The 15,338-nt window shown below is 36.9% G+C and overlaps 1 long non-coding RNA gene across 1 annotated transcript in view; it reads right to left on the minus strand.

Annotated features, from left to right (window-relative positions):
- Positions 1-2,167: 2,167 nt before the first annotated feature.
- The window catches only part of LOC101805074 (uncharacterized), a 119,547-nt gene continuing 106,376 nt past the window's right edge, over positions 2,168-15,338 (minus strand). Inside the window, exon 7 of the long non-coding RNA XR_005266362.2 lies at positions 2,168-6,105. This is a non-coding gene — a long non-coding RNA (uncharacterized lncRNA). The remainder of the gene's footprint in view (positions 6,106-15,338) is intronic.

The raw sequence follows: 15,338 nt of genomic DNA on the forward strand, positions 1-15,338 counted from the left end.
AATATTTTCCACTTGAGGAAAAAAAAAAAAAAAAAAAAAGAATAAAAGACTGCACCATTGCCACCCTCTTGGGTGCCTCTCAATTAAAAACTGATATTCGTTTGAAGTAATTCTTTCAGAAATCCCAGTGTGACTGAGGCTATTATAAAAGCTTTTGTTTACATGCATTAAATTACAACAGTTTTCCAAGAAATCTGTTTTCATTCAGTTATTTACTCTCAAAAACAGGTTTCTTGAGACCAGGGAGAAAGACTGCTTGTGACCATATGGAATCTTCTGACCATCACAGCTTCTCCTTAGAAGTTCCTATCTATCTGTCTTTCACAAATGCAAATCAGTGTGACTCCGTAACACTTTCTAAAGCAATAAAAGTTTATAATGGATTTGGAGGCCACTACATGAGAAATTAATACTTTCCCACCATCCCACCACACTTCCCCTTCTCTTCCCACCCCCCCCCAAAAAAAAAAAAAAAAAAGGAAAACAAAACAAAAGCTATATAGTTGCACTTGAGCTAAAATGTGGTGGTTACATGAGAGTGGAAAAGAAAGGGTACTGAAGTTGGAGCTAATTCCAGGCATTTAGTGGTCATAAGTATTATATAAGCCTGTAAATTAAAGACTGTATAACTCATAAACCCAACCTCCCCCACCTTCTCTTTGTGTGGGGTTTTGGGTGTTGTTTTTTGTTTGTTGATTTATACATACATACATATATATATATATAAGATATAAGATATATCTATATCTATATCTTCAATTATATATATATATATATATATAATTGAAGATATAGATATAGATATATATATCTTTTATATATATATATATATATATATATATATATATATATATATATATATATATTTTATTATATATATATATATATATATATATATATATATATATATATATATATATATATATATATATATATATATATTATATATATATATATATATATATATATATATATATATATATATATAATTGAAGACAAATTCCACTTTCAACTATTAGAAAATCTCCACCCCCACCTCCCCATTGTTGGGAATCTCTGGAAAGGCCAAATGCTGGTTGCAGGGATGCAGGGGACAGAGCAGTAGTTGCAATATCCACTGCCCTCTGGAGGAGAGCACGTCTGTGCTGCTGGAATCCTTCCGCCAATGTGGGCTGTAATATATTGTATGCTTGTGTTGTGGTTTTTCCTAACAAATGGGGATTAAAACTGGAAACTACTTAATGGTGCAAAAAATTAACAAAGTCCCTAAAGGCTTGGAAATTTAAATTTGAGTTTGTATGCACTGATATTCAGTGGTATGTTATGTTAATTCATGTCCTGTTTTTATGTCTTATTATGAGAAATGTCACTTATTATAGAAGAGAAAAATCTGTCAGATATGATCAATGACTTCATGTCTATGACAGTAGCCTTTCTGTAGCCACACAGGTCCAGATTTAATGAAACAAAGTTTTTAGGGAGACATAATGTCTTTCTTTGAGAAAAAAAATAATGGCACAGGTGGAAAAAGCCGATGCCTTTCAGGCACTAATCTACAATTTTTAAATTCAGAGATACTGAAATATATAGAGATGAGTAGGGCATAATTGATGAATATTTGTACTCATTTACTTAATAAACTGGAGAACTAAATTCAAACTAAATCTTTAACTACAGAGATTCCCATGCTATAAAAAAGTGGGATAGGAAAAATAATGAATGATGAGCCAACTCCAAAGCTGCTGAGAAAATATTAAAATGTCATAACTCTTCAGATTTACAGAACCATTTTCATTTTTTTCATAGCATTTCAGACTTATAAACATAATTTCAACACCAGAAACAAAAGTACTTCCATATAGTACTTTTAAATGCTGTTACAAAAATTTAAATATGAAGCTAAGCTGTCCTGCTACAAAAAAAAAGTTGCCCTTGTGATTACAAACCAGAGATTCCAGTGTTGGTACATAAAAACTTAAGAAAGTGACAGTATACAGCAATAAAAATGATTGGTCTTTTTATTTATTTATTTATTTATTATGGAAGGTGCAAACACAGAGAGCCAGCAATAATAGGAAAAAAAAAAAGATTTTTAAGTTTCTTTTTTTTTTTTTTTTTTGTAAAATGAAAAATTGGTGTGTTTTAACAAAAAAAAAAAAAAAAAAAAGTGTAACAAGTGTTTCTTTTCAAATCAAATCCCTTTGAAAAAGAAAGGCTGAGAGAGCTTGGGCTGTTCAACCTAAAGAAGAGAAAGCTCTGGGGTGACTTCATTGCAGTTTTTCAGTACTGACATGGTTCTAAACTAAAAGAGGGGAGATTTAGATTAGAGGTTAGGAGGAAATTCTTCGCTCAGAGGGTGGTGAGGCACTGGAATGGGTTGCCCAGAGAAGCTGTGGATGCCCCCTTCCTGGAAATGTTCAAGACCAGATGGGGTGAGGCACTGAGCAACCTGATCTGGTGGATGACATCCCTGCCCATGGCAGGGGGTTGGAACTAGATGATCTTTAAGATCCCTTCCAACACAAGCCATTCTATGATTCCATCATATCATTCAATATGATTCTATGATCCACATGATAGGAAAAACTTAGGACCAGGCAAAGTATATAGTCACTAAGAACAGCGGTCCTCCCTCCCTCCCTCCCCCGGAAACTGCATGGTTTCTCTCTGCCTCTTTCCACAACGCAGCACTCTGCTGAAACATCACAGATCATGCCTGCAACACATGTTGCTCTCCAAATCCTGCCCTGGCTTTTCTAGTTCCTCATCCACCCCACCCTTACCAACCACTCTTAGTCCTCAGCACTTCCCTGCATATACCCCTTGAATCTTATGTCATTGCCACAAAATTCAGTTTTGCTCCCAGGTGGAGGCTCAGAATAGTAGAAGTGAATGTGAAGACTGAAAATACTTGAGTGGGTTCTGGCACTACACGAGGAATTGTATAATTCAGTTAGGAATGAGATCTGAAGAGCCCTATTCAGCCTATGAATCATTTACTCAAAAGACTACAATAGATACCAGGCAGAAAGTAGTATGAATACAGGGAAGAAAAAAAAAAAAAAAAAAAAAGTTAAAAAAAAAGGCAGCCTCAATCCTGCAAACACTTATGCATGTACTTAATGTAATGTGGATGAATATTGATTTCAATGGGAGTGCTTATATGCATAAAGCAAGGCATATGCATACTTATAGGATCAAGGCCAAGATTGTTAAGTACTGCAAGCTGAGCTTTAATGACTGATAAAGCAACTTAGAATACACAAAACTGTGACAAAGAGATATTTGGGATGCCTGGATATTCTTAGTGCTTATAAAATGTTATCGCTGTTCTCAGTCTGAAATAAGAAAAATAATTTGTTAGTAAACTAATGACAATCACTTAAAAATTAGAATATAATATAGTATATGAGCAAAAGGAGCACACATATGTGGCTAAATAATTCTACTTCCTGCTAGAATGCATCCATTTCTGTTAATATGGCAGCTATTGAAAAAAAGCACAAAAACATAACAGTTTATGTCAAGAAGGTGAATGATCCTCCTATTTGCTACCGCCAGGGAAAATTAAAAATGGAATGGAATTGCTTACAACAGTATTCATCCTCCAAGTGTACAGACTAGGAGTTGCAAAGCCAATGGGTACTTGTGTTAGACTCTACAGCTGAAACAAGCTCAGTTTTAATGTAGATGGACATTCTGGCTGTGCAAATTATCTCATGCTCTGTGGCATGAAACATTGATCTAACATTTTATTGAAATTAATTTTTTTCTTCAGCTTTCTATAAAAAAGTATGGATGTGAAATGGTTTGTGGAAATGCATGCCCTAGTTTCTTCTTAAATGCTCTCCCGGAGACTGTTTAATTGCATAACCAAAATGACAGTGTGGGACAGTGACTGGTAATTTAATGCTGAAGACTTTGAAAATCTTAATCTTAATTCCCTACTCAGTAACAACACAACTAATTTAGCAGTGATTAACATGGAAAACAGACCTTCAGCCTGAATGCCTAACTGATACTGTTTTCAATTATGGTGGCCGCTTTGGTCTTTTAACAACATCAAGTGAGAACACAGTGTTTGTGAGCAGTGTTGGATTGACAGCAGAGAATATTCCAACTTTCCAGACCCTACTAGCCACATGCCTAAGCCTTTTTTGGAAGTATACTGAGTATGTTAGAGAGCTAAGATGAGGGGCACTCTAGGAGTAGCTTGCAGGAAGATAACAACATCCTTCCAGGGAATGAAACTCATCTGAGCATGCAACTAAAACATATAGATCCCTAGAGTGAAAAGGCTGTGCCATCTCCAGCCCTAGAGTTAGGTGGTGTAGCCCTGCCATATGCAATAGTTCCTAGCTGACACAAAGGAATCCTCTCTGAATGTGAGACAATGGATCAGTGTCTGTTCAGACCTGATCATCTCTGCTAACTACTAGCTCATGACTACCAGTATATGGTTACAACACAGGAAACTAAACAACATGGCTTTATGACACACACAACTTCAGTACCTCCTAACATTAATCAGTAAGTACTCACCAGGTCAAAAGCAGTTCTGCAGAAGACCAATGGCTCCAGCCAGCCCTCACCTGATGCAAAGAATATTTCTAGAGTACGAGGTCTTCTTGGAGGAGCAAAGTATGCAAGAAGTTAGTGCTTTAAATCTAAGAATTGCCCACACTGCAAGTCAGTGTTTTCCCTTAGGTAGTCTGAAACAAACAGAATTCAGTTCTATTAGGCCCAGGTTAAGAAAGTACATCTCCACAACTAGACGCACCACTGGAGAGAAGCCAACTTGCTCTTAGCCAAGTATGCACATTCTGGGTGCTCTTGGGCGAGTAACTATAAACCTGGAGTAATCCACAAGCAGACAAGAAGGGGACACGTCATACAATGGCAGAAATCCCTCAGAGGTGTATGAGACCTGGTTTGATGTACGAGACCAGATGCTGAGGCACCTACATTGCATCGGTAGTAGTAGCCAGGGAGGTAAAGTGTACTCTGCTGCACAGCATGCTTATAGCTCAAGGTAAGTTCTTCTTTGGTCTCTAGAGACTTCAAGATCTGGCTGCACTCTGGCTTACCATTTTTTCCCCTCTCCCTGCTGTGTGGCTTCTTGAGAATATTTCCAGTTTTCCTTATTTGTTTTAATAGCAATGCAACTCTTGTTTGTTAATGTATTTACCAGTCTTCAAAGCACTGAATATAAGTATTAAATATATACATAAATAAATGTTCTTAAAGGCAGTAAAGAAGCATGCTTTTTTTAGTATGTAAAATGGCTATTTTAATAAAACTTCATTTATACTGCCCAGTGCAGAATTACGGTACTCTCCTTCTGAAATTACACTTTAACATAGTGTTCATTACCCCAGCTCTGCAATTTTCATCATGTCTATATTCTAAAAGAAGAAGAAAAACAATATAGAAGCATCCCAGTGAAATTAAACTGCTACCCTGGAGAAAACAGGAAAAAAAAATGTGGACAGGGCTTCAAAATGGTTACGTGCACTTTAAAACTTGATTTTAAGCTGATGAAAATCAGCATGCCTCTGCAGAAGAAGATGAAATGATGCCAAAACACGCCAGGCAAGTATTTGACACTCAGTTGCACGCGGCAATTCCCTGGTCTGTGGCCGCTTTACAAACAGTTGAACTGGCAGTTTGCTCAGGCAGGTTTTCGACTTGTCCATGGAACGGCAAGTATTTTCTCACCTCTCGTCAGCATGGATCTGTAGCCAACATCTTTAAAAATCCATCCCGATCTCATTCAGCTCAAAGTTGTATATATTAAAATAAGGCAAGCCCTGAGATGAATTAGAGGCAAAGAGCCTCAGTGCACACTTGAACTCTATGTGCAGCTTTTGTTGACATCAGTGCAAGCTGTGTCTGCAAATCAGTGGCCCCCCTTTGTTATAGAGTAACAAATCTTTAGCACAGAGCCTGCTTCTGACAGAGCCAAAGCCTTCCTTTGAACAAGCACATTCTTCCCTCAGATTCACGCAAAGATATCCACCAGAGTTGCCAGATGACATGTTCAGAAAATCAGGATGCTGTCTTGGACCAGTAGGGCAGAGACTGGCTGACAAGGACGATACAAACCTGTAAAAATCAAGACTTTTGCTATTTATTTGAGATATCAAGAAAAATATCTCCAAAATAAGTCTGTCCTAATTTTAGTCATGGTAACTAAGCCCTAACACTCACTAATTGATAGGAATGATAGTAACGGCAGAAATATATCTGAGGCACATTCAAAGAATAATGCAGGGTCATAATGCAAATTTCTGTGCTCATAGAGTTAAGGACACATTTTGAAGGAATTAATTTAGGTACTCATAAGAGGGCAAGTTTTTTTCAGCATGTTTAGCATTGAAAATTTTCTGTTCTGTCTGTTTCTTTAACCAGATTTTCCAAAGGTCCCTGCTCCCCAACACTGAGAACTTTTGCAGATCTGAGACTCAATATGAACATTTCAAAAATATTGACTGAAGAATGCTGTTAACTTGGTTGGGAGAGGTACACAGCTCTGACTTGGAGTCCAGTAAGGAAACCCCAGTCACGGAGCACACACTGCTTAAACATAAGAAAATCCATTTTGTTTGTCAGAACTTCTAACCATGAAATGGTTAAAAATATTGAAAGGCCAGAAGTATCAGCACTGAGAGAGAGTGAGAGAGAATGGAAGGAGGAGTGTGGTACTGCGCTTTGCAAGCTCAGCAGTTCTTCAGATGTGGTCTGGCATCTAGTTCATAAAGTCAAGCAAATCTGCTCATTTTAGTCATATATACAGCCACATATGCACCGGCAGAGATATATACATAGATTTAAATTTATCTGAACAGTAAAATAAAGAACTATCATGTACATCTTTAGGAGGTCAGCAGAAACAAATATAGGAAGTTAGAAAAAAATAAAATAAATCATTGTATTGTCAAAGCACAAAATCACAAGCTGAACATTTCAGGTAAAGTGACATCTAAGGTATGTTTTCTCTAAGAGGACACTTACGATGATATAATTTGCACTGTCTGCTTCATTGTAAGTTTGTCATGATTTATTTATTTTTTTACTAGAATTGATTGGGCTACGTTAGAAAAAAATACTTTTTTTCTTTGTCCTAAAACACTATTTTGCCAGAGCAAAGTCATTTTGTGGAAATAGAGTAATTTGATATTTATTTTTTTTTTTTGCTAGAAACTTATAGAGGTCTCTCTTGTAAATTCTGATTACAGAGAGAAAAAGAGAAAAACGAAGGGGAAGAAAAACAGGAGAGAGATGCATGTGTACATTCATGTAGGAAAAAGAATTTTGGCACACGCCTGGGCAAATGGATGAGAGAGGAAGACGTGAATTCCAGAACATTGAAATACAGGCATGAAATTGAATTTTTCTCCCTAGGTCTGCTCCAGGTTTTTCTTATTGGAGTGCAGGATTTCTGGTTCTTCTGCATTCTTTCTTTTAAATTTCCATGGAATGTGGGATTTCTTGCATTGTGTCAGTGGTCATGCATCCAGACATAACACAAATTTTAGATTGACAATAATAGCAATCTAGAAAAAGATACATCAGATATGGTATATATATATTTATCAGCCTGTGGCAGAAAAAAAAATATTCCTACTGTCCTTAGGATTGGGTAACAGTATTTGAATTTATAACTAGGAATGCTTTTTCCTAAACAGCATGAGATATCTCAATTCAACAGTGTGGATGAGCATGAGAAGGACATGGAGGTCCTCGAGAGAGTCCAGAGAAGGGCAACAAAGCTGGTGAGGGGTCTGGAGAACAAGTCTTATGAAGAGTGGCTGAGGGAGCTGGGATTGTTCAGCCTGGAGAAAAGGAGGCTCAGGGGCAACCTTATTGCTCTCAATAGGTACATTAAAGGAGGTACATGGTCTATTCTCCCATGTGCCTGGTGATAGGATGAGGGGGAATGGGCTTAAGTTGCGCCAGGGGAGGTTTAGGTTGGATATTAGGAAAAACTTTACCGAAAGGGTTGTTAGGCATTGGAATGGGCTGCCCAGGGAAGTGGTGGAGTCACCATTCCTGGAGGTCTTTAAAAGACATTTAGTTGTAGAGCGTAGTGATATGGTTTAGTGAAGGACTGGTTAGTGTTAGGCCAGAGGTTGGACTAGGTGATCCTGGGGGTCTCTTCCAACCTAGACTGTGATTTTGTGATTCCATGAATTTGAAAGTGTGATAGACTATGAGGTGAACACGTAAAGCTCTAAGACTGAGAAAAATTTGGTTTACCAATGTAGACGGTAGATCCCATCCCATTTGCCTTTTAGCAGAAGGAAAGAAAGAGAGAGAGAGAGTGAGAGAGAGAGAGTGAGAGAGAGAGAGTGAGAGAGAGAGAGAGAGAGAGAGAGAGAGAGAAAGAAAGAAAGAAAGAAAGAAAGAAAGAAAGAAAGAAAGAAAGAAAGAAAGAAAGAAAGAAAGAAAGAAAGAAAGAAAGAAAGAAAGAAAAGATTTGCATTTTGCAATGCAAAAGGAAAAAAGACGTTTAATAGATCCCTCTCCAGACTGGAGCTTTTATGAAAGAATTAGACAGAGTGAAAACATGTGTGACTTTCTCAGCCTGCATGAAGCAGCATCTGATTTTTCACACTGTGTCATGCCAACTTAGAGAAATAAGAACCTATTGTTTTGACAGAAAATGGAAAATAGTATCTAACAACAAAATAAGTGCATCTTTGGATGAGAATGCCCACTGCCACACTTTGGATCATTCACATGTACAGGGCATTTCACAGCTCTTCTTTTGCCTGTATTTGCCACCTCCTTAAAGCAGAGCAGTTATGTTGTGCTACCTAAAGTAACTGTGGGAACTCAAAGCCTCACTTTTGGAACAGACAAGCTCAAGGGCAGCCTATAAACCTATAAGTTTTATGCTGCTTAGAGAAGATTAGCAACAGTGATGAGCCATAGCCTTTTTTTTTTCTACCTACTCCTCTTTCAGTCTACGCTGGTTATCTGCCCTCTCTACAGCTTGGTTTCCATGAATATCGTATGGAGATTGTCCCAATCTTACAGTAAGGATTCACTTCCTATGCTAATAAAGAACGGAGGAACATTTAGTAAAGAGGATAGGCTGTGAACAAAGCATCCTCTTTGCCCAAGGAATTCATTACCATAAGGACGCTGTGGCCCAAGGGTTAGGCAGGATTCAAAAAAAGCCAGACATTTTCAAGGCAAGCAAATACATCAAGAGATAAAACACTGTGTGTGATTATGCATTTTTAATATATACATGCATACATACTTATGTATATATACATATATGTACATGAAATAAATATGTGAAAAGCAAGGCATGATTCAGAACTGAAACCAATCTGTATTGACTAAAGAAGGCACTTTATTGGAATTGATTATTCCTCAGACGCCCTGTTGTGCTTCCTGTAAAGCAGCTTGAATTGGCTGTTGTAAAAAATCGTTTCACTTGTCTTAGTCCTATAAGCTCTCACAAAAAGGAAAGTTCTTGGACCTTCATACAAGTACCCAACATCTGAGAGATACCCCTGTCATGCTACAGTCCATCTGAGTCAGCTGCTGTTCCTTTTAAAGCAGAAGAACTGCAGCTTATGATATCCAAAACTAGAAATTTTGGGGCCAGGCCAGATTGTATCTGGTTTGCCAGAGCCCTGCATCCTTCACAGTGTTTATACATGAAGATGATGATGGTGGTGATAAAATAAACTAAGAGATCAGTTTAGAAAGTTCTCTAAATGATGCCATGCTTTGTAACTCATACTTCATACTTCCACTACAGAGGCTATAGGGTGAGCACAGCTTGGTGCCATGCTTCTGTAATGCAGCTGTATCCCAGGCTCTCTGTAGACCTTCTTCTCTTGCAGCCTGTGAGTCTGGGCCATTGATGCTAAGGCGCCAAGACTTTTCTTTCTAGCTAATAGAGTGTACTAATATCACAACCCCGGCTGGTGGGGTACAGAAAGGTGGAGAGCACAGTGGGGAGAAAGGACATGGGTGGGGCAACACAAGGTGGTAACAAAACCTACCTAAGGCCTACCTAGAGATTACCTACTCCCTATACTTGAGTCCAAGCTTTGTCCAAACAGAGTTGAAACCACTTTCAAAGTACACATGGCCTTCACCTGAAAAACTTTATTTTTGTAACTAATAATTTTAGTGTCTTGCCTCTAATTTTTCTATTTGACAAATTGTACTCTTTATTATAATCTTTAATTATTATAGATCTAAATCCCCTATAAAACAGCTGCAAATTTTCTATTGAAATGATCTTTTTCTTCTGTTTATTTTCTCCTGCAATGCTATTCTCTGCTGTACAATTGCATTTGCCTGGGACTATGGAAGGAGTTAGGTAAATCAATTTTAAGCAAACCATATATTGTATGCTTATATAGTTTCATTTCCAATAAATAACCTGGAATAGCTAGTCAGCTTTACATGCAATCTTAATTTGAGTTTCATATGCATAATGGAAGCAAGGAAAAATGGGACAGACTTGAGAAGGGAAGAAAGATTATATGGCTACAAGCACAGTGCGATGTAAACTCATTTACAAGGGCATCTGCATCTGTATGTCCAGTCAAGTGGCACAGTGAATTGCGAGGGGATTATTGATTTCAAAATGACTTAGCTGCAGCCATGCAGTACTGAGAATACCTTATTGCTTCCCTTAGCTTCATGTACCAATTTGATCATATTTTGTGTATGTCTCAGCAGTCACAGATGTAAGTCCTGAAAATAAGGTGATTAAAAGGGCAACAACCACAAAAAGAAAAAAAAAAAAATAAAAAGAAGAAAAGCAGTTTCTCACCACATAAGAGATCAGGTTTGCACTTTAGTTTCAAAAGATACAAATATTATACTTACCTTTGAAACAATTCAAATGCAACTTCTTACAGAAATGCTGAGCACCAGCCCTCTGAAAATCTGGTCCCATCCAAGCAGGAGCCACCCAAACAGATTTAGATTGCTTTTAAGTCCTGAAACTTTTAACTTCCGAAATCAGCATGGGTACAACTTACTGAATGTGTGCTTAGTATGGAGCTAAGAGAACTTTGAAATTGCCCATTACAAGCTTTCAAAAACATCCATGTGCACACAGGACTGTTAATCTTTTAAAATTATATTACAAGAGGAGCAAGAAAGAAGCAGCGTCTCCCCTCACATATGGATTAAAATTTTTACACTGAAAGTAATTAAAATACCATGACAAATTAAGAGCTGATAAAAGGCCACAGCTAAAGATTTATGATCTTTTTTTTTTTTTTTTAAGAGCACTTAACTTTTACCAAATGTACAGTGCTCCATGTATTCATCTCTAACATCTGAATCATGTTAGGAAAGATTTTCAACTAAAAGTGTGTTCCTTTGCATCAAAATGTGTAGCAAGATCTCTGTGTTACGCATGTCATCTTATGACAGTCAGTTAGCTCTCTTGCTGAAGGAAACAATTAGGAAACTGTTTTAAAGAGCTTGCACCTTTTGCCAGAGTGGATAAAAAGAAGAAAAAAATAGTAAAATAAAATAAATAAAAATAAAATAAATAAAATAAAATAAAATAATAAACAAAAAAAAAAAAGAAAAAAATTGTTTAACAGCCATGTATGTCATACCATTATACTCCCCACCTTTTTCAAAGGTCAATGAAGTGTCATTTTGTGACTACTAATTTATTCAGAAAGCATAGCTTAACTGTTCCTGTGACTTCTTAAAATGATGACAACAACATATCGGGTAGGGGTAAGATTCAAAAGTGTAGACAATACACATTTAGTGAGTAGCTTCTTAGTAGTGTCTTACATCAATCACTCCTGACATTTCCAAGGAGAAATCCTATCTGGACCCTAAAAATCTATTTCCTTTCCTCATGACAGCTGTGATTAAGGCATGGCAGCTTGTACCACGCAATTCTCTAATGATGAAGGTAGCCATTCATGTCAACTCCCTTCTTAAAGTTGCAGTTATCAGAAATATTTTGATATGAAATTTCCCCCCTTTCATTTGTTCTTTGCATATTTCCAATGAAAATCAGTTTTATTTGGTTGGTTTACAGAACTATTCCTAGAGGTCTACTGCAACCAGTAAGAAATCAAACCCTCTGGTTTCCAAAAGGTAAAGCTGGTTGTGACTCAGCTTGGCACCTGGTATTTCTATGGAGTAGAAAGGGGATCGCAGTGCCAACTTGTCATCTGGAGCCCTCCTCACATTGCTTTGTATAATGTGAATGGAATGTGAGAGTAGTTCAGTGCCTCGTGCTATATTAGTGTTCTGCTCAGGGCAGTGTAGACTCAAATCTCATTAAATATGGTTGTTTGAAATGACTTAGACATTCAATGGCATTGGGTCTGTATTATCAGCACTTACAGTAGGTCCAGAAGCTCATTGTCTGGGTTGTATCAATGCACAGTTTCACTACCTTTCTTCACTTATCTGAGAAATACCCACACTAGTTAAAATTAGAAATGCTCTGACAGTGGATTATCTGCTGCTCACTCCTACCCATAGGTGATGGCAAAAAGCCCTGCTTTTTATTGAGTTAATAATTACCAACCTTTTGAGGAAAGAAAATGATCTATCTTTTTATTTCTAATATAATGCAACACAGACCTCCCTTTTCACATGATTCAACACTCAATAACTAGACTACAGGAGACAAGAACAAGTACTGTGCTATATTAGAAGTCAAAAACACTCCCTCCTTTCCACCTCAACTCTCACCAGGCTACTAAAATTTATACCAGAGCCATCCACTGGTAACTGAGCATTTCAGCATTAGAAGATTTTTCTCCTCTTTATGAAGGACACTGTAATTCTGTTGGGCCTCAGATGGGATTTCAAAGTCAACCTGCGGTCAAGTATGTGAATCTCAAACAAGATCAGGACACATCTGGAGGTCTGTGCATTACTGTCCTACCCTATTAAAAAGCAACAACAACAACAACTGTTTAGGAGTTCCTGGGGCTGAGTCTGACAGCAAAAACAGATGGATCAGACTTCAGGATTTAATTTTCAGATGTGATTCCCCCATGCAGAGTAATGGTTGGCACAGTTTATGATCTTAAAAAAGGTTAATTAATTTTTGAAAAGTCAAATTCTGTTCTAAGATGATATACAAGACTCCACATAAAGTTTTTTCAGCCTCTTTTGTTTTTGTGTGTGTGTGTGTGTGTGTAACAATATACATATTGTACTGTGGATCACAAAATCTATGTGGTGTAGTATCTCTATTGGAATAAACTCACCAAGCCCACTCTGACTCAGTAGTGGCCATGACAATTTGGTTAGCTACTGATCTGGCTGCTCATCTTTCAGTCATGTAATAGGTTTGCCTTGTTTTACCCCTTAGAGCAAGCAGCAAATCAACACTCATCAACATTATATCACGTTCATAATTACTACTATCTTGACATATTTTTTAGACAAAAGCTTCCCTGACTAAATTATTTGCAGATAATGACAATTGAAAATAGGAAGGTTGAAAATAACCATAACAAAATTATTAGGTTCAAAGTAACTAGTTTATACACTTGCCTTCCTAAGTGTGGGTATGAAAAGTTATGTATTGTTTATAGCAGAAACAAAGTTCCTTTTAAACTTCATTCACGACAAAATTCAGTTTGCCCATCAACCACATATCATAGTTCAGGTGAATTTAAAGCCTAAGGTTTGCACAGGTTTGATTTTATTTGTTTATTTATTTTTGCGCAAGAACTATGTACATGCTCTCAATATGAATATGCAATAGAGAGACCACTTGCTTAAACACATTCACTCACTTGTACACACACACACACACACACTCACACTCTGCTTCATGCATCATTATCGTACCATAAGGGTAAGATGAAAAAGAGAATGAATCCTTATCTATTTCCCTGAAGAAAAATTGATTTATTTCATAAAAGGCAGCAATTAATCCTGATGAGTTTTCTGCAATATATTTCAAATTTGGTGCCTGAATGTTTTCTAAGTTTCCTCTTTCCACTTGTTCTTGGTTAGTATGTTTTCTTATATGCTGTTTATAATACACATTAATACACTTTCCTGAAAGTTGTGCAAATAACAAAATCAAGATTGAATGATATATCTGTGGCTTAATATAAGCTGCCCAAAACATAATGTTTACTTTATAGCGATACTATAACACACATGCACACCTTTTTTTTTATTTATTTATTTATTTATTTTTGCATAAACCTCACAACGTCCTGGAAGCCAAACTGCCTGAAACATGTATGCCTCACACTTTGTTAAAATAGGTTTGGCTGTCATGCACACCTGTGTAATGACTGTTGGAGAAATGAAAGCACAGATGAGACATAAGCAGAATCTGGATCTATAATTCCTTTCCTTTTCTGCTTCAGTTTTGCAGTAATTCAGCTCTCCATGATTCCATCCTGTTTTTACAATGGTCCATGTGGAAACACAAACTACTGAAACATTCAGGTCCGTATCAGGACTTGCCTACCTTTCAAGCAAGTCAAAGGAAGCTGAAATGCAAAAATATACAAAAGGCATGTAAGAACAAAGTTTTTGTAGCAGGCTAAAGAGACGGGTTATGATTTTGTTATCAGCAAGGTCTATCAGTTGTCACTTAAAAAAACAGCATTTGTCAAAGAATTACCATGTGGAATATACACTTTTTAATGGTAATTGGTGCATGAAGAATCTGTATGATCTCAACTCCTTTAAGTTTTATCTAAGCATTATCACAGTCTTACTGGATTTAAGGTGAAATGAGTCTTTTATAAGACTATATTACCTATTATTCTTCATTTCCTGTTGTACCTGGTATTCCTTCAATTAGCCACATGTGTCAAAGCTAGACTTAACGATAGCTAATCTTCAAGAGATGCCTGTTAATTTTATCTGTCTGTGTCTGGATCAAGATAGAGAGCAGGCAACTCCCCATTAGCTAATATATTCTTCAAGCTCAAAAGCTGGAGAACAAAATACAAGAGAGAAATAGACTCAGCTAAAATATTTCTGGGGGGACTGCTCTCTGCTAATCATGTCATATCAGGTAGTCATCTGCTCCAGCCTGCATGAACTAGAAAGAAACAAACACAATTATAAAGTAGGAAAAAATGGTGTCCTGTTTACTGCAATAAAGAGGCAGAAAGTTGACACTTTCAGAGTATTTTGTTCTTTTCATTTTCGACCAAGTTTCTTATAGGAGGAGGATTCTCAGTTTGGAGAAAGAAGAAACATTTAAGATAAATAACCTCAGAGTCTTTGCTTAGAAAGGGAAAGGAGCTATTTTTTAAAGAACTCTGCTCTGGAAGTTGAAGAAACAAAAAATAAAACCAAGGTAGTCACGGATCTCCCTATCTGCCACA

Source organism: Anas platyrhynchos, chromosome 5 (genome assembly GCF_047663525.1).
Source record: "Anas platyrhynchos isolate ZD024472 breed Pekin duck chromosome 5, IASCAAS_PekinDuck_T2T, whole genome shotgun sequence".
In the NCBI taxonomy this organism is placed as follows: domain Eukaryota; kingdom Metazoa; phylum Chordata; class Aves; order Anseriformes; family Anatidae; genus Anas; species Anas platyrhynchos.